The 20023-nt window shown below is 48.3% G+C and overlaps 1 long non-coding RNA gene and 1 pseudogene across 3 annotated transcripts; one reads left to right on the top strand and one right to left on the bottom strand.

Annotated features, from left to right (window-relative positions):
- Positions 1 to 13187: 13187 nt before the first annotated feature.
- Positions 13188 to 13432, top strand: LOC149121968 (large ribosomal subunit protein bL36m-like; annotated as a pseudogene).
- A 3548-nt stretch (positions 13433 to 16980) lies between these two features.
- On the bottom strand, positions 16981 to 19718 carry LOC149121967 (uncharacterized). Of its 3 annotated transcripts, XR_016221340.1 has the most exons (4): positions 19164 to 19718; positions 18954 to 19028; positions 18022 to 18140; positions 17238 to 17734 (listed from the first exon to the last, which is right to left on the bottom strand). It is a non-coding gene; the product is annotated as an uncharacterized LOC149121967 (long non-coding RNA). The 3 variants fall into 3 exon arrangements; XR_016221339.1 differs by lacking the exons at positions 17238 to 17734; positions 18022 to 18140 and adding an exon at positions 16981 to 17220 and having other exon boundaries at positions 19164 to 19702; XR_016221338.1 differs by lacking the exon at positions 18022 to 18140 and having other exon boundaries at positions 17502 to 17734; positions 19164 to 19701.
- Between the last annotated feature and the right edge of the window lie 305 nt (positions 19719 to 20023).

The raw sequence follows: 20023 nt of genomic DNA, 5'->3' as shown, positions 1-20023 counted from the left end.
AAAAGTATAATCTGACTTTCAATATGGGCAAATACAGGCACCCAGCGTTCCCCCTCTTCCTACACAGAAAAGAACCAACACAGCAAATAAATAGCTGCATTTTGAGGTGACCGTCCACGGAAGAGCACCTGAACCCAGCAGGGGAAGAGCAGGACCGCAGCCAGACATGGAGATGTGGGACGGTGGTGTAGAGAGGCCAGCAAAGCCACTGGCAACTGACACCCTGGCTACACAGCCAGGGAATCCCCAAGGCAACAGAAAAGGCGACTGGGAGAGCCTTAGCTCTCCAACTGCCCAGTCGCCACAGGAGGAATCTACAGTCAACACAGACTAGGAACCCATTCAAGAGGGCTGCCTAGAGATCTCAGAGAAGGAACTCACCTTATATTCCCCACAATCCCCAGAGCCCAGGCTGTGGTGGTGTGGGCCATGCTGAGACAGGAGTTACTGTCAGAATCCATCCTAGCCTAGGGGACAGGAGCCCCTGCATGTCCCCACCACTGGGGCCCCACAGACACTGCACCATGCTTGCAGAGAAAGATGGCAGCCTCAAGATTCCAAGCAGATGTAGCAGAACAATGGTGAACTTAACACCCTTGTCCGTGCAGCACTCCATACTTCAAGACAGAAGGGTGCAGGACAGCAAGACCCTAGAGCACCTGCTGTCACAGATTTGGGCCAATACCTCCCCACTCCTTCCTGCCCATCACTCTACCAATCAGATCATCTCTCAATGCCACTGGGACCCATGCGTACCGTAACTCCAAGGCAAGGGTCCTGTGACCCTAACTAGGTCTTCCTGCCACTGCTCAGAACTGCGTGTATGCTTGGAACTGCTCAGGATCATGCACGTACGCAGTCTGCAGCACCTGACCAACCCCAGCACCAGCGCCGGTGCCTCATCTTCAAGCCTCCACATGGGCAGAGGCCAAGGGTCTATGAGCCAAGGACCCAAACAACACCACTAGAACCCACTTCCCCTGCACTCTCAGCACGGCTACCATCCCTTACAGTGAAACAAGGTGGAGAGAGACTAAAATAGACCATCAAACTGTAACTAAAGCCAAATGAGTCTACCAAGTTAATGTTTGTATGCATATCTTCAGAGCCTTCAATCCGCAAAAGGCACCCTTTGATAATGAGAAACAAAGACCTGCTACACACACAAATATCAATGTAGGGACATAAGACACATGAAAAACAAGGCAATATGACACCCCAAAAGGACTCTGTCCCTTGCAGTATCAGACTGCAAAGAAAGGGAGATTGGCAAACGCCTTAAGGAATCCAAAAGAATCTTTATAAGGACACTCAAAGAGGTCAAAAAGGATATAGATACTTAAGTGAAATTAGAAAATCAATGTAAGATATGAGAAATTTCAACAGAGATCTGAAAAAAACCCAACAGAAATCATAGAGATGAAAAGTTCAATATGTCAAATAAAAACACAGGTGAAAACCTCAAAAACAGACTAGGTCAGGAAAAAAAAATCTGAATTTGAAGAACAGTCTCTTGACATATCGGAGACAGGCAAAAAAAAAAATAGGCATGAAGGCATGAAGGCATCCTCTGAGATCTTTGGGACACCATTAAATAAAGAAATATTTGCACAATGGGTATTCCAGAGGGTTAGGAGAAGAGCAAGGGCACAGAAAACCTATTGAATGAAACAAAAGCTGACAACATTCCCAGTCTGGAGAAACATGTGGCCATCCAAGCACAGGAGGCCCACAGAACCCCAAATAGACATGACCAGAAAAGATCCTCCCCACAACACGTCATAGCCAAACTCTCAAAAGAGCATAGAGAGAATTCTAAAATTTGCAAAGAATTTTAGGTTACTTTTAATAAAATCCCTATTAGATTAACAGCAGATATTTTAACACAAATCTTACAGGCCAAGAGGGAATGGAGTGAAATATTGCAAGTTCTGGTTGGTGTCGCGGCTCACTAGACTAATCCTCCGCCTAGCGGCGCCAGCACACCGGGTTCTAGTCCCGGTCAGGGCGCCGGATTCTGTCCCGGTTGCCCCTCTTCCAGGCCAGCTCTCTGCTGTGGCCAGGGAGTTCAGTGGAGGATGGCCCAGGTGCTTGGGCCCTGCACCCCATAGGAGACCAGGAGAAGCACCTGGCTCCTGCCATCGGATCAGCGCAGCGCACCAGCCGCGGCGGCCACTGGAGGGTGAACCAACGGCAAAGGAAGACCTTTCTCTCTGTCTCTCTGTCTCTCACTGTCTACTCTGCCTGTCAAAAAATTTAAAAAAAAGAAATATTGCAAGTTCTGAAAACAAAACAAAACAAAACAACAACAACAAAAAAAACTGGTAGCCAAGAACCCTTTTCCCAGTAAAACTTTCAGAAACAAAGACAATTAAAGACTTTCCAAGACTAGAAAAAAACTGAAGGCATTCATCGCCACCAGACCAGCCTTAAAAATATACTTATGTCCTACTGTAGCAGAGGCCTTTGTCTTTTAATTAAACTTTTTTCTAATTGATGTGATTAAAGTTGTGATAGAGGCCTTCTCAAGGTCAGAGAAGAAAAAGGGAAGACTCTGTCCTGGGAATGAAATGTAGTTGTTATCTGCTTGCCTGTGAATGCTGCAACTGCAACTGTAGTCCCTGTCTGTTTATAAGAACCATTTTAGGTTCTGCTTGTTACTACAGAGCAATGATGTTAACCCTTGCCAGACAGCAGACAGCTCAGAATGTGTGTGGAAAAACATCACCAGTAACTATGCCTACATAGTTCTGTATCAATCTGTGGCTGCCAGGTAATACTAGAATATCCAATCAAATGTGTGCATGTAATCATATACAGACAGACAGAGAGGCTAGAATTATATATAAGAAAAACCCTTCTTTGTTCAGGGCGTTATGCTGGCATAATAAAGACTACTTCCAGTTAAAAGGACTTGGTGTCTTGTCTCAGTACACAAATCCTGCCTCACTACATAAACATATAGAAACATACATAAACATATAGAAATATGAAGAAAATAAGTTAAAGTATAAAACCCAACAGTAAAGGAACAAAGAATATTCAAAATAAATGAAGAAATATTAAAGAAAAAATGACAAGACAAAGCCATTACTTTAATAACACTGAATAACACTGAATGTAAATGGATGAAACTGCCTCCAGTTAAAACATATAGACTGGCTGCATAAAAAAGATATTCAGTGAAATTAGAAACCAAAGTAAGCAGGAATAACTATAGTGACATCAGACAAAATAGGCTTTGACAAAAACTATCCAGAAATGGAGATCACTATATATTGATCAAGGGATCAATTCAACAATAATATACAATGACTTTGACCAACACGTTCAAAATGTACCTTGACTATCCATTTCAAATTCCACATACTTGGGGCCGGCACTGTGGTGCAGCGGGTTAAAGCCCTGGCCTGAAGTGCCGGCATCCCATATGGGCGCCGGTTCTAGTCCTCGCTGCTCCTCTTTTAGTCCAGCTCTCTGCTATGGCCTGGGAAAGCAGTAGAAGATGGCCCAAGTCCTTGGGCCCCTGCACTCATGTGGGAGACCCAGAAGAGGCTTCTGGCTCCTGGCTTTGGATCAGCGCAGCTCTGGCTGTTGCGGCCATCTGGGGAGTGAACCAGCAGGTGGAAGACCTCTCTCTGTCTCTACCTCTCACTGTAATTCTGTCTTTCAAATAAATAAAATAAATCTTAAAAAAAAATTCCACATACTTTACGTTGGCTCCAACTAGAAGTTATAAAGAAATTACAAGAATTATCAAAGAAAGGAGAAAGCTGAAGAATTTCAGCTCCAGATGCGGACTGACACATGCAGAAGGAAACTGGAGGGGAAAGAGGGCTCGGGAAGTCTCGCACTGCAGTGCATCCAGGTTGAGGGATCCAGGGTGTGGGCGGGACCTCCTCAGGCCACAGTCACGTTCCTCTGGATGCAGGAGGCTTGCTCCGGTCCCTGTGTGCGTTCAGGCACCGGAGGAAGCAGTCATGGGGAATGGAGCCCAAGACGATGGAAGAAATGGATCCAGAAGGGGAGAAACTGGGGCCGGTCATGCAGTTTTGCTCTTCACAGCAGGAAATCTGAGGGTACATTTTTAGGGTCATCTCACTTGTACTCTCCGCCCCGGCCTTCCCACCCCGAGAATGACTTTTTTCTCAATCTGTGTTCCTCGTTTATGAAATCAGAGCTATGGCAAATGAATCTTGAGCACTCTTCCAACATCGGACAGACATGAGAACCTCCAGACCTGCAACGCAAGAGGCCCCCCTAAAACGCTGGAGCATAAAAATATCCTTCTCACTTCCCTAGTCCCTCACCTCCTAGCATGGAGCCCTGCCTCGGGAAATTCCACCCCCGTCTATACTGTGAACAAGACACCAGGATGCGGAAAATCCCACATGCCACCATCAGTGCGTGCATGTGTGTGTGTGTGTGTGTGTGTCTGTGTGTCTGTGTGTGTGTGTGCGCGCGTGCATGCGTGCACACGCACACATGTATGCTTCTAAATGTTTTAAGTAGCTTTTTTTTGGAAGACATGGTTATTTTATCACAGTTTCTGAGGCTCCCTCTGGCCTAGATGAGCTGTTGACCTTTGAAGTTGCTATGGAAACCAGGTTTTTTTTTTTTTAAATAAATTATTACTGTAGAGGAAAGAAAGGTTGTGTTGCCTGTCTCAAGGAAAAGCAAATGAGGCACTGGGAGAGCTAAACAAGTAAAAATCTCAAACATATTCAGAAGCAAAACCAGCCTTTCCATCTTCCCTCTGATGGTACTAATGGAAAGTGCTCAGACTTTCTGCTAAGTGGAGACTAAGACCCTTCAGTGGCCACAGTCAGCCAGTGCTTGTTGGCTGAAGGACTAAGCTGGAGACCCGGGTAACCCTGCGAGGGTTAGGTAACTGTCCCGGTCACACTCCAGGACGGGAATCAAGGCATCCATCAGCCTGTGATGGCCAGAGATCCCGCTTTTCAGGAGTTCTCTTCCTGAAACCCGGAAGGGTTCACTGTGAATCACTCACTTCTCAGAACTCTCTTTTCTGAGCTGTGGGGGTGGGAAAGTTGGAATCTACAAAAATACTCCACTGCAAACCAGCTCAGAAGAGCCAGGGGTGATACATGACCGTGGGCCACAGGCTTCCTGCCAAACCAACGTAGCCGCTCTCTATCCAGGTCTCAGATACGAAAGAAGAACCCGTTTGTAACGCCTGGAACCCCCACTGCTTCACTGCTGGCCTCAGACCCCTGTAGGGGACACCAAGACTCAGCACATTTAGGGGAGCCCTTGCCTGGCTGCTGGGAGTGCCGGCAGCAGAGAGCTCTTGGCCCCTTCAGGGTCTGCCGCCTCGCCCAAGGTCACATCCCTTCAGGGTTTAGACCCAGTGGTGCTTGGAGGCCCAGGTCTCAATTCAGCCTGGCGTGGTAACTATGATGGGACCCGAGGAACGGGCTGAAGCTGTTGGGCCCGCAGCTCAGTTTGCTTCTTTCTCAGCCCAGTTCAGCTGCCCTCGCCTCCCTCTCTCCCACAGGTGCTGATCTCGCGGTTGCTTCCTAATTGACATTCTGCCCATTAAACTCCATCTCAGCATTTGTTTGCCTGAGGACCCAGCTGGCCACAACTCCCCCGTACCCTCCCCTTCCTGTTGCCATGGCCTGATAAAATACAGAATGCCTAGTTAAATGTGGATTTCAGATGAATAATAAATAATTTTAGCATAAATATGATCCAAATATTTTTATGGCTCTAGTCTTTATGCCTTGTAGGATGTGTGGGCTAAGCAAATGTTTGGTGGGCTGAGTGAGAATTTTAGGATCCCATCTTAAAATACAGCATCTTGTTACAAGGAAGAAGGCAGAGGTGGGCAATAATCCCTCACTCTCCATATGAACGCAGTTCTCAAATGGCCCACACAGGCAACATCCCAATGGTATGAGAGTGTTACAAATGCAGATTCCTAGGACCCACAGATTCACAGCATGAGAACACAGGGTGGGGGACTGAGCCCCACAAACTTGCATTTGTGGTAGCTCCCTGGGTAATTCTGAGGTTTGGGAACCTTACACCCTGTGAACAGTAGCCTTGAACTGCTGGAGTTTGACCCAAACTGAGAAGGCCTCTCTGAAGCCACCCAAGAATGTAGAGCGCAGGGTACCAGTCCTGTCTCTACCTGCCTGTCCACACTCCTTTTCCTCCGCTCTGGAAAGTAAGTGTCTTGACCAGGCTGATCGGCAGCAGCTCTGGAAGAATTGTATAAGCAGGCAGACCTGGAGCGCGCGCAGTTAATGAGTACAGGGGTGCAGGTGGGTAGGAGAAATAACTCCCAGCATTCTATAGCACAATAGGACAATTATGGTCTACAACAATTAAATGTATATTTCAGAATGGCCAGTAGAGAGAATATCTAACATTCCCAACACAAAGAAATGATAAATGTATGAGGTGATGGATATGCCAATTGCCTTCATCTGATCATTACACATTTTACATGTGTACTAAATACCACGTGTACCCTATAAATACACAACTATTTCATATCCAATTAATGTGCAATCACCATAACCACTATTCCCCAGATAATTGTATTCTTTTAAATAATATAGATCTGCCAAATCAGATACTCCAAGGATGATACATTGAGCATGGCAGAGGTTGTAAGAAGCCAGAGTCTTTAGGGAAGACGTCAGAGAGGAGATGGCCTTGAATAATGGTCAATATTTTTGTGGGCAGATGGGAAAGGATTGAGTATCCCAGAGTAATACAAGCTGCAGTCTTGAGGCAAGAGGAGTGTGGTGTGCGAAGGCTCCCAAGACATGATGTGGCTTCCAGGTCCCGGTGGTGACACCAGGTTGTTCCTCCCTGGCTCCAACACACAGTTTCAGGTTTCTATGATCACATGTCCCATTGGAAAGAAGCAGAAGCACCTTCCTAACAGATTTAAATAAGATCTCAAATGTATCACCGCAATGCACTAAATGACAGAATGCCAGCCCTGAGACAGCTACCCCACTCAGCAAGATCCTGAAGTACAGAATCTCAAGTTCATGGCTCATGCCTTTGGCGGAGTCTTCCTCACACACCCCTCTGCTCCCTTCCCCACGCTGCAGGTGTATGAAAGGGGTGGATGGCTCAACAATGCCATGGAATTTCCCTCTTGCTCCCACCCCTGCCACTCATGATGACTACTTAAGGAATAATGGGATTTGTGGGCGAGAAGTACCTAAACATTTGGAATTTGTGAAGGGTGGTTTGGGGCTTGTGAGGAAGATGTTACCTCCATGGGGAGTGAGGTAAGGGTTGTCACTGTTAGCCCACACCCATCTGGGCAGCAGGTGCATGTAGGAAGTGACAGGTGCATGTGGGGAGAAGTGAAAAATCAGGTTGGATAACTGGTAGCCATTCTGGGGCCATGAAATGCCAGGAGCTACTGTTGATCTTCTCAGCCCACCTTTCTAAACTAATTTTATCCTTCTCATTCAGCTCCTTGCCCATATTTCACCTCTTCAGAGAGGCCCTCCCTAAGCATGCCGTCTAAAATCCCTGCACACGCACCAATCCCATCACTCTGTCACACTGTACCACCATTTTATTTAGTGTGCTAGTCATATACTGTGTGTTGCTCACTTATTTATCAGTTAGTCTTTCTCTGCACTAAAAATAAACTCCACGAGAGGTGATCTGTGTCAGTTTTGCTCACAGCTGTAATCTTTCACCCAGCGTTGTGGCCTGTGTTTTAATAAGCTCAGTAGTTGTTGATGAATGAGCTTATGAGCTTACTTTTTTTTTTTTTTTTTGAAGACGATTATTAAGATTTTTGTTAAGCCATCCGGAAACACAAGCATGAATACTGTGACAGAAGCATCAGTGCCACAGGGGCCACAGCAGGAAGTATTCCCTAGATCCATTGTGGATCCTGAGAAAAGCCAGATTCACCCAGGTACAGTGCAGGAAAGGCCAAAAGTTGAGTATTTATAGTTTTCATCTGGTTGTAGCACAAGGTTTTCTCACTCAACGTTGAGCACACACACAGCCAGTCGGTCTATCCAACATGAAGCCAAGTGATGCTGGATAGTAATTAATCATGATCTTCACATTTTAAGGCCTTTCAGCATAAAGCTTTAGACAGATGCATGCATTTCTCTTAAATTTCAGTTTTGCTCAGAAAAATAAACTGACCCTTTCTAATAAAACAATTTTTTTTTTTAAACTTCATAAAACTTGCCAAAATCTGCTAGTCTGAAGGAGTGTTTTGTGAAAAACTTGGGTAGAGAAGAAATCAAATGTAATTAATCACTAAGAACACAGAGTTCAGCCAAGGAGAAAAGAAAAACTGAAAAACGATTTTAAAAGTTCCCACATGTTGGCCGGCGCCGCGGCTCACTAGGCACCTTGTGGCGCCAGCACACCGGGTTCTAGTCACGGTCGGCGCACCAGATTCTGTCCCGGTTGCCCCTCTTCCAGGCCAGCTCTCTGCTGTGGCCAGGGAGTGCAGTGGAGGATGGCCCAAGTGCTTGGGCCCTGCACCCCATGGGAGACCAGGATAAGTACCTGGCTCCTGCCATCGGATCAGCGCGGTGCACCAGCCGCAGTGCGCTGGCCGTGGCGGCCATTGGAGGGTGAACCAACGGCAAAGGAAGACCTTTCTCTCTGTCTCTCTCTGTCCACTCTGCCTGTCAAAAAAATAAATAAATAAGTGTGGGGAGCAACTCGGACTAGACTAAGTTACTGGAATTAAGACTTATTCTATGCATCTGCTCTCCCACAATATGGTGTTGAGAAGGGAGAAACAGCTTCTACACAGCTGCCTCCAGTTCAACCAATAAACTGTAGGACCTGCTCCTGATTGGAGGAGAGCAGCGTACTCGGTGTGTGGGTAGCAGAGTTGGGATTGGCGGAAGAGGACTATAGAGGAGGAGAGAGACAACATGCACCAGGAACATCTAAGGGGAACATCTATCTGAAGGAACACCTGTGCAGCCCCCGAGAGAGCCTGCCGGTGGTGTGCCGCTCCCCTGCGGAAGTGGGGAAGGTGGCAGGGGGAACCGCCCTTCCACAGAGGTGGAAGGGTCGGTAGCCAACCCGGGAAGAACCAGCAGCAAGCCCGGGGAGGGCCGAGCAGACGAAAGAACAGCGCAGGGTCCTGTGTCGTTCCTCCACGAAGACAGGGAGCGACATAATGGTGCCGTGACTTGGATATGAAGCTTAGGAGGCATAATGGTGCCGTGACTCGGATATGAAGCCTAGGCAGGGTTTAGTGTCGTTCCTCCATGAAGAGGGGGAGCGACAATAAGTTCCCACATGTCAATGAAATGAGTTCTGCACACATCTTCTCAGTAAGATCAGAATCTTTAAACACTTGTTTTCTGTACCTAGATTTATTTCTCCATGTTTTGAATGTTACAAAGGTTCATTTCTTCAAAACAGCATAGAAATTATAAATCCTTCACCATCCTGAACTCTACCCATCTATAATTATGCACTGCTTTTAAAAAGGGGCAAATTAAATGATCTGTCTTCCAGAAAAATGTTCAGGACTTTGATTAGGGCTGTCAAATTTCTAAGATCAATAACTGGCTTGATGCAGGCCGTTTGGGTTTCTATTATTGATGCTGAACATCTCACCTTCCTTCCTCCCTGCCCCCCTTCCTCCCTTCCACTGTTAGTTGAGTTGTGAGTCTTTTGCCCACCACTGAATAATGTGCTTCAATTTCAGAGTCTCTGTGTTCCTAGATCCAGCTCAATTCATTCATTCAACACACGTATTGTGAAGCGCCAGTTATGATCCAGTTACTGCAGAAATAGAAGTAAACAAAGACCTCGGCCTTCTTGGATCTTGCATTCAGTGGTAAAGACAGAAAATAAATTAGATACGTAAGTAAAATATATGCTCTGCTACATCATGATGAGTGCTAAGTAGAAAAACTAAGTAGGAAAGTATTCATAGGAAATGTGCACATGGAGGGAAAAAGGACAAGTGTAGACGGCACAGCCAGCAAAGATCTCAGGGGGAAAAGACGTTACTTAGTTAAAACGAGGAGGACAGGAGAATGCCAGGCGCATAGGAAACACTCCTCACCTATGTAGTAAGTAACTGAACCACAGTCAGCTGGTTGCTCAGCTCTCATTGTGGGGGCAGGGGCATTTACAGTGTAGGGATCTTGTCTCCTTGTAACTTTTGAGTGGGGTCTTTATTAGCCACCTACACATAGTGATCCTAAATGCAATTGGTGTTCATCTCCACATCCTTAAGAATAAATGCACATGAAAACCTCTCTCTCTCTCTCTGCCTCTCCTTCTCTCTGTAACTCTGACTTTCAAGTAAATAAATAAATCTTAAAAGAAAAAAAAAATGACTCTGTCAGAACCTGGCTGGAAGCCAGCACTGTGGTGTAACGGGTAAAGCCACCACCTGCAGTGCTGGTGTCCCATATGGACACCCGTTTGAGTCTCAGCTGCTCCACTTCTGATCCAGCTCCCTGCTAATGAGAAAGCAGCAGAAGATGGTCCCAGTCCTCGGGCTCCTGCACCCATGTGGGAGACCTGGAGGAAGCTCCTGCCCTGGCACAGCCCTGGCTGTTGTGGGCATTTTGGGCGTGAACCAGTAGATGGAAGAACTCTCTCTCCCTCACACTCTTTGTAGCTCTGCCTCTTATATAAATAAATAAATCATTTAAAAAACCCTGGCTGATGTGTTGGTAGAAGAGAAGCAATACCACCTGCTGCTGGTGGGGTATGTGTGTATTGGGGAGGGGGGTCGAGAACAGCATCAGGCATAAAGAAAATGAAATGCTAGGAATGAACAATTCTCAGAGAGAAAGCCAAAGACAGAGTTCTTGCTATGGGGAGTTAAGGGTCATACACAGAGGCCGGCACTGTGGCATTGTAGGTAAAGCCACAGCCTGAGTGCTAGCATCCCGTATGGGCGCCGGTTTGAGTCCTGACTGCTCCACTTCCGATCCAGCTCTCTGCTATGGCCTGGGGAAGCAGTGGAAGATGGCCCAAGTCCTTGGGCCCCTGCACCTGCGTGGGAGACCTGGAAGAACCTCCAGGCTCCTGGCTTCAGATCAGCCCAATTCCAGTCCTTGCAGCTATTTGGGGAGTGAACCAGCAGATGGAAGATCGAGCTCTCTCTCTTCCTCTCTGTAACTCTGCCTTTCAAATATTTTTTAAAAAAAGGTTTATACACAAAGGTAGCCACTCACAGCCAATGGGAATGTGAGAACACTGCCCTCTGTCAATGAGTTTCCTGTCTCAGACACGTGCCAGAAGCACCCTGTCTGTGGACTTTTCTCCAGCCTAATCTATTGGTCACACCTAAGCAGCGCATTATTCCTGGGACGAGTCTCTGCCTCGAGGAACTTGGAGCTCTCCGGCCCTCCGTGCCTCTGCACGTGCTGCATGCTCCTGACCTTCAGCCTCCTGTTCAGACTCTCCAGGCACAACTCAAAATTTCACCTTCTCTGTCAAAGCTCCTTGAACTGTAACACTTCAAATTGGTGCATATCACTGGGAAAAATTATATTCCAAAACAACAAAGGTTTAAGAAAATACCTCTCCCAACCCGCTTAGAGGACGTAAGGCATGATGTCAGGGTTGGCCACCATGCTTGGCCATTCCAGAATCTCTAGTGAGCCAGGGGGCCACATCGACAGTGTTAGTGCGTCCTGTACTGACCCAGGTGCTTCTGCCCCTTTCCCACACACTCCCCATTCTTCCTTCTTTTTCCTATCAGCAGCAAAGGATACTTTCAGGCTCCTGGGCTTTTGTTGCTAATTATCAACAAGTAAACACAATTGTAACACTTCTCTCATCCTTGTTCCCTTCTGGGAACCCTATCCACAAGCTTTGCATCATAATTCTGATGTCTACTTATCTATCCATCTACCCTCCCATTCATCTTAGATTTTTACATTTTATTTATTTGAAAGGCAGAGAGACAGATAAAGATGAGAGAAATAGACAGAGAGCTCTCCCTTTCCACTGGTTCACTCCCCAAATACCTGCCACAGCCAGGGATGGGGCATACTGAAGCTAGGATCCAGGAGCCAGAACTCAGTCCAAATCGCTCACGTGGGTGGCAGAGACCTAATTCTGAGACATCGTCTGCTACCTTTCAGGGTACACAGTATCAGGAAGCTAGAATGGAAAGCAGAACCAGGTCACTGTGCCAAATACTCACGCCCACCCAGCTGTCCTGTCATGGTTCATAGACAGGCTCTGCAATCTTAACTGCCTGTGTTGGAATCGTGGCTACTTCACTTCGCAAACTTGGACAAGACCCTTAACTCTGAGCCTCAGTTCACTGGTTGTTCAAGTGGGATAGTAATAGTCTTGGTTTCTAAGAGTTTCTGGGAAAATTCAGTGAGTTAGTGTATAGAAAATAAAGTGCCCAGCACATAGTAAGCAGCCAAAGGCTGGCGCTGTGGCTCACTTGGTTAATCCTCCTCCTGCGGCACTGGAATCCCATATGGGCCTCAGGTTCTGGTCCCGGTTGCTCCTCTTCTAGTCCAGCTCTCTGCTGTGGCCCGGGAGTGCTATGGAGGATGGCTCGAGTGCTTGGGCGCCTGCACCCGTATGGGAGACTAGGAAGAAGCACCTGTCTTCTGGCTTTGGATCGGCATAGCTCTGGCCATGGCGGCCATTTGGGGGTGAACCAACGGAAGGAAGACCTTTCAAAAAAAAAAAATAGCAGCCGAAATAGTTAGCTGTTATTTTTCATTCATTGATCATCCACTGACAGTCTCCTGTATTCCAGGATTGTGTTGGACATCATGAAAAAAGCAGTAAGCTGCAAGGAGGGAAGCAGTACAGACAGGCAGGACAGAATGCATTGGCGCTAGGGTGAGGCAAGCCCAAGGTGTCTGCAGCCCACAGAGGGGGCCCCAGCTTCATCAGCGATCGGCCAGGGCAGGTGTTCTAAAGGGGGACACAGCTGACCCAAGCCCTCCAATTCTTGCCTCTCCCATCTCTTCCCTCAATCTCACGCCACACTGAAGTCTGTGTCTGACTGATGCCCTGGAGCGACACCTGGACCTCAGCATTCATATTCTTAGTTGGTGTCCTTGGTCCTTTGCAATGCCAAAGGACCAAATATCAATTATATTTTTGGCTCTTTCCCCCAAAGCAAGTAAGAATGATAAAACACAATGACATCAGGCGCAGGCGCGCGCGAGGGCCGGTTGCGGGGCGTGCGGACCGCTTCTCTCCAGGTCGCCCGCGGCATGGCCGCCGCGCTGGTGAGGACCCTGGCGGCCGCGGCCCTGCGACCCCTGCTGCAGCCGCGCGGCCTGTGCGCCAGCCTGCTGGGCCCCCTGTGCGCCGCGGGCCCCGCAGGGTTTCAAGACCAAGGGCGTGCTGCGCCGGCGCTGCCGGGACTGCCGCCTGGTGAAGCGGCGCGGCCGTGTACTGCGAGAGCAACCCGCGCCACAAGCAGCGGCAGATGTAGGCCGAGCCCCCCAATAAAGCCCGCGATGTGCACCGTCAAAAAAAAAAAAAAATGACATCAGATATTCTAGTCCTCATTTCACTCAGAGCCAAAGCTAAAACCTTTCAAAGGCCTATAATACCTCACAGCACCTCACATTCCCTTTCCCCCTTCCTGACATGGCTCCAGCCAGAACCTGTTGCTGTTTCTTGAACCCACCTGGCACATTTCCACCCCAGGGCCTTTGCACCAGCTTCTCCTTCAGTCCAAACCCCCTTCCCCACATAGCAACCTTTCAACTGATGACCATATTATAAATGCAACCCCATGGCTCTTAGCACTTCTAAGCCCCTTACCTTGCTCCAGGTTTTTTCTATGACACATATTATGTTCTATCATTCTGCACAATGTGTGCAGTTATCATCTCCTTACTCCACTAAAGTGTGAGCCTGGGGGTGTGATTTATCTGTTGCAGTCACTGAACAGCCCATGTCTGTGGCTAGCACAGTGCTCGTACTGACATTTTAATGAGAAGACGCCTTTAGAGGAGAGGACATGGGCATTAGCAGCCCAGTGAAACTTTGTCTGTGGCCTCACATGCTGGCAAGCACAGAGGAGCTTCCCTGTCTTTTAATTATTAAGCTGCACAAGGGTAAAAGCTATTTTCATTTTACCCTTCAGTCAACAAAGCAGTAAAGGTCCTGAACTTGCTTAATGAGTCTCTAAAAGTGCTGGCTAATGAGCGTGAGGCAGGCTGGCTGCTCTGCCGGTGGCTCGGATCACCCCGAGCGCTCACCAGCAGGACAGGCCCATCGCGGGCCGCCTGCACAGCCGCCCACCTGTCTGTCCAAGCCCCAGAGGGCATTTCAGGTCTAAGGAAAGCAGAGCCAGCTTCTGCCCAGAGCCTTTCTGCTGCACTCCCACCCTCTCAGCCAGGGAGCCTCGTCCTGGGCTCTCGCTGGATCCCTCCAATACCAATCCTTGAGCTATTTAATTGAAACTCAACTCCTGGGATTCCACCCAGGCCCACAGGATATCTCCGTATGGACCTTGCTCTCTGGAGTCTTCCTTTTGCCACAGTTTTCCGGGCTGAAGGCCATCTGATCTCTTTTTCTAGAAACGGATGTTCTGGCCACACATCCAGAACAGATGCTGCCCATCAAGCTGGCCCTGAACGCAACCGGAGCATTCACCCCGGCTGAGCCGGGATAAGCGGTCACTCAACCTTTTGATAATATTGAGTTTTATACCCGAGTCCCAAGAAAGCAGCGGGAGTGAAGAAACCCCTCCACCCTGTTGTACTGCAAAATCTTTCCACCCTTGTGTGTCAAAGGAGAGAGCTGATCTTGCAAAGCTCCGCCCTGGCTGGGCACGTTGCAGTGCGAGCTGTCTCCATTGTTCCTCGGCACCCCCAGCTGCCTCACTCCCTTCTCTGCCCGCTGCTCAAACGCCCCAGACCCTCTTCCCTTCTTTGAGACAGCCCTCATTAGTGCTCATTTTCCCTAAAGCAATAGCATGAATAAAGCTCTCTCCTGGTTGCTGTTTCTTTCACACTTTTAAGCCTCAGTTCCCCCATCTCTGAGAGGAGATCCTTGTAACTGCTTCACAGGGCTGGGTGAGAGGGTGCCATGGAATCACGGGTATAAAGTGTAGGGAGCTCTCAACAGATACTGGTATTTGTATTACTTTTATGTATTTTCATCCTATTGAAAGCAGAGAGGGAAAGAGATCTTCCACCTGCTGGTTCACTCCCCAAATGGCTGTAACAGCCAGGCCTAGGCCAGGCTAAAATCAGAAGTCCAGATCTCTATCAAGGTCTCCCGCATGGGTGGCAAGGGCCCACGCACTTGTGTGTTGGGCACTGCCTAAAATCTCCATCACAATATGGCGCCTGGCAGATGCTCGAGGGGCGTGTCTGCAGCTGCCACGGTTAAGCTACGTAAGATCAGACCACCGGCAGGGATAGGTCCGCTTTAGTTCCGGACACGTGGACAGTGCGTGATCCCTATACTTTACTTAAGGTGCCCCTGTGCATGGTCCACCCATGCCTGCGTGGCCTTTTCTCTGATTGGCTCCCCTACTGCGCATGTCCTTCATAAGCTTTATAAGCCTGTATGCTTCCTCAATAAAGCGGTTCCTGTTTTGACAGGACTCACGGGAGTTTGTGATGTGTTCATCACCCGTCGACCTTACCTCTCCCATTCGCCTTGTTGGGGAGTGTCTGTACTGCCCCTGCTGGTCAGGGGCCAGCCTCGGGCTCAAGACCCCGACACTTGAGCCACTATTTGCTGCCTACCAGGATGCACTAGCAGGGAGCTTAAGGAGTCAGGTCTCCTACCTGCTCACCAGTGTGGACACAGACATTGCAAGCCACACTTTAATCCACTATGCCACAACAATAGCGCCTCTCGGTAGACATTTTGATAGCATTATTAGTACTGTTGTTCAATTCCCTCCAGCCCAATTCTACCAGGCCCTGGGCTTCACAGTCCCTGGTGCTACTGTCTGCTCAATGTTCTTAATTATTTCCAATGGCCTATCACTATGTATTTTTACTTATTGACAGCTTTGTTCTGGAAGCTTCTGTAGGGACTTAGTCATGTCCAGCTCCCCTTGGTCACTGTCACCCCTCAACACATTCCTGTGAGACTGCTCAAGTACTCTCTGCAAAGAGAAATTGATCCAGCACTCCTCTCTGTTCACAATGGGGAGTTCTGTATCATTTCATCAACCAGCCCCACTTGTTTGGCAAGATCTGGCCTTGCTTCTCCCCCTGCATAGAATTCCCAGTGGTTTTTCCTGTTGTGTGCATTGCTTCTCACCTATTCTCAGGGTACTGTTTGGAAGAGGAGAGAAAGCACCACGCTCTTACTGAGATTTGCAAAATCCTGCCATTCAGAAATGCAATCTTCTGGGGAGTTTTTGAGTCAGGCTCCCAATACCCAGACCAACTCAACCAGGACCTCTGCATGGTGGGGAGGGGGCAGGCACTGGGGATGCTTCCATGTGCAGCCAACGCAAAGAATCGCATGAATCTATTGTTGCATCAAAAATACTATAGCATCATTAGTCTGCCTCTTGTTAGATCAGATGCTTTGATCTACAATCTCTGGATCCCCTCCCTCACATAGGGATGACAAAGGCTCTGCAACTCACAAACATTAGGAATCATTCATCCTTGGAGCAGGTGCACCTTGGGAACACAGCTTGGGGTTTATCCACTGTTGTAGCTGCTGTGTTAACACGTGGTGGTCCTTCAATAGTGAAATATTATACAACAGTCAACTGGATATTAGGGAATGGTAGCTCAAGGTGCATTGCTCAAACTTTGAGGAACATAAAGGAGAATCACTTTAAGAAAGAAGCTTATAGCTTCATTTGCGTAGAGTAAGACAGATGATTTAAAATCTAGTATTTTGGTCATTTGTGTTTATGGCAGGGTCTGACCACCTGACATCAAGCTGTAACTCCCTGACAGCATGCACTGCCTGAGGAATTATTCAAAGTTCTTTGCACATGTTTTCTATTCAGCTCAATGTACAGATTAATTTAAGTATCCATTTCCCTTTTGCTTTTTCCTTATCAGGATAAAGAGAGTTGCAGAGAAGTTTTGAAAGAGAAGCACTTTAAAAATCTCTGTACATTTGAGCCTCATCAGTTAAGATCCCACCTTGGTAACCAGCATGGGATACAGCACCATCTCGGAGATCAAATGTGGCCACGTGGCTGCGATTTTTCTGATCAGTTGCTCGAGGTCCCACCTGCCCAAGGAGCAGAAACCACAGGATCTCCTCGGAATTAGCCGAGATCTGAGGAGGGAGGGTAATGCAGTCAGCCAAGCAGGACACCTGTCCACTCCCACGCTCCTGCCTAGCAAGGCATTCTGTATTACGCATGCTCTTAAGTATCTGTATTCTGAGGCTTTGATATCCGGGGCCTTGCTAACCCTGAAAGACAGTCCTTCCTGGTGATACCTGGCTGCCCCTTTATGGGTTTTCCCCTTGACAACCCAGGAAGTCTCGTTATGTTTCCCCACTCTTTCGCTGAAAATTTCTCCATCTTATGCTTTCACAATAGACCTGATTCTTTTTAATAAATTGTTTTTTAAATATTTATTTGAAAGAGTTACACAGTGAGGAGGAGAGGCAGAGAGAGAGAGAGAGAGGTCTTCCATCTGCTGGTTCACTCTCCAGTTGGGGCCGCAATGGCCGGAGCTGCACCGATCTGAAGTCAGGAGCCTGGAGCTTCTGGGTCTCGCACACGGGTGCAGGGGCCCAAGGACTTGGGCCATCTGCTGCTGCTTTCCCAGGCCATAGCGGAGAGCTGGATTGGAAGAGGAGCAGCCAGGATTCAAACTGGTGCCCATATGGGATGCCGGTGCTTCAGGCCAGGGCGTTAACCCACTGCACCACAGTGACAGTCCTGGCCTGCTATTTTTGAAATCCTAGGCTTATTTGGACATGGCCCTCAGGTGTAGAGGGAACTCAGATCACATATGTCTGGCAATTGAGGCATGGACAAACGGATGGAACATCTAACTGGCAGGACCTCAGGAGCCAAAGCAACACCAGAACTTGGGCACACAGAGTTCTCCCAGAAGCAAGAAGTACCTCAGACATGGAAATGTGGAATTTACAAGTCTGTCTTGAGACCAGTGGGTCATCCCCTATTAGAGGGCCAGTTCCAGTCCCAGCTGCTCCACTTCCGATCCAGCTCCCTGCTAATGCACCTAGGAAAGCAGCAGAGGATGGCCCAAGTATTTGCGCCCCTCCACCCCAAATGGGAGACCCAGATGGAGTTTCAGACACCTGGCTTCATCCTGGCCCAGCCCTGACTGTTGTGGCCATTTGGGGACTGAACCATCAGACTGAAGATAGCTTATCTCTCTCTGTCTCCCTCTCTGTCACTCTGCCTTTCAAATAAATAAAATAAGTCTGTGTGGGGCGGAGAGCGGGGACAGCCCGCCTTACCATGCTGGCCGATCCCAAGTCTCTGCAGTCACCTTCGCCTTCCTGCACATTTCTGCACACCAGGTTCTCCTACCTGATCTATAAAGCCTTCCCCCACCCCCAGTCTGAGGGGCTGATTTGAAACAAGTTTCCCGTTTCCCTAACAATCACCATGATAGTGGTAAAGCCTTTCTCTCCAGCTTGGGGGGGGGGGGGGGCGGACAGACACAGGAGGAACCCCAGGGCTAGCCAATTCCTATACACAGTGAGGTCCCCCCAGGCTGTGCCTTCCATATGCAAACTGGCCGAGCCCAAGCCCACACGCCACCTCCTCCTCCATCAGGTTTTCACACTCAGGCTCTCTGCTCACCAGCCCCCATCACCCCCAGGGGCTCCTTATTAAGCAGAGACAGCTCCTTCAACACACAGCTCTGCAATCATTCCAAGTAGCCAAGCCAAGGCCTTTACCCCGCTTCAGCTGGTTCTTCCCTGTGTTTTTTTCCCTCCCTCTCGACCTCCTGGCAGAATCCCCAGCTTCCCTGTGCCCCCTGCCCCCCCCCCACATCCCACTGTGGCAAGGAGTGCCCCTTTACCTTGTGAACTATGCAAACACCAGCAAACTGTCTTTCCAAGGGCAATCGTCTCTTGATCTGTTGGCCTCACCATTCCTGAAAAATAAAACACAGTTTTCAAAGACTTATCTATGGATTTGAAAGGGAGAAGGAGAAAGAGTTCATCTCCTTGCTCACTCTCCAAATAGCCACAAAGGCTGGGGCTGGGCCAGGCCAAAGCCAGAAATTCACCTGGGTCTCTCATGTGTGTTGCAGAATCCCAGGTAAGCAGGTACGTGGGCCATCCTCTGCTGCTTTCCCAGGCACATTAGCAGGGGGCTGGACTGGAAGTGGAGCAGCCCAGACATGTGCTCTGCTATGGGATGCCTCTATTAGAGGCCAGCTGGTTTGACTCAGCAAGATCCAAGATGGCTGCCAAAGTGACTTCACACAGACCTCATGCCTCATCCTAATCTCATTTCCATACTAAAAATCACTTACTGGCACCATGTGAGTTGATATCACTTATGACAACTCACCATGTGAGTTGATATCACTTATGACAACCATCAGAGGTGATCATAAAGGACAAAAAGAAGGCAGCTCCTGGATTTTGAGAATTACACTGAAATATTCCTCCGACTTATAAGCCTAGCCTCCCCTGTGATATCAATTCTCTCTCAGGACTCAGCAGACTGGGGAGCTGATCTAGGAGCTGGGTTCCTGCTTCCCCATTCTTTGGCCACTTAGTGAAACCTGGACTGTTGGCCTCCATTTAGGTTTCATTATTGGCTTTGTGACACTGTAGTGGGATTCCCGTGCAGAGATGAGCCACCGAGGCCTTTAACAGGAGGTGGCCTTTTATTCTTACTTACGCCAGCATAAGGCCCAGATGGACTTTTCTCCAAAAGCCTGAGCCCGGAACAAAGAGGGGTATTTTCTTATACATGGTTTTAGCCTCTTTGTCTCCTTTATATGGCTGCATGCATACATTTGATTGGATATTCAAATGTTGCATGGCAGCCACAGGAATTGATACAATTCTACACAGGCATACACAGTTACTGATCTTCACTGTCTAGCAAAGGTTAACAACATCCCTCCGTGCTGCC

The sequence above is a fragment of the Oryctolagus cuniculus genome, chromosome 15, assembly GCF_051225735.1.
Source record: "Oryctolagus cuniculus isolate XC-2025 breed Fujian yellow rabbit chromosome 15, ASM5122573v1, whole genome shotgun sequence".
NCBI lineage: Eukaryota > Metazoa > Chordata > Mammalia > Lagomorpha > Leporidae > Oryctolagus > Oryctolagus cuniculus.
This window is presented reverse-complemented; position numbering and strand designations above follow the sequence as displayed.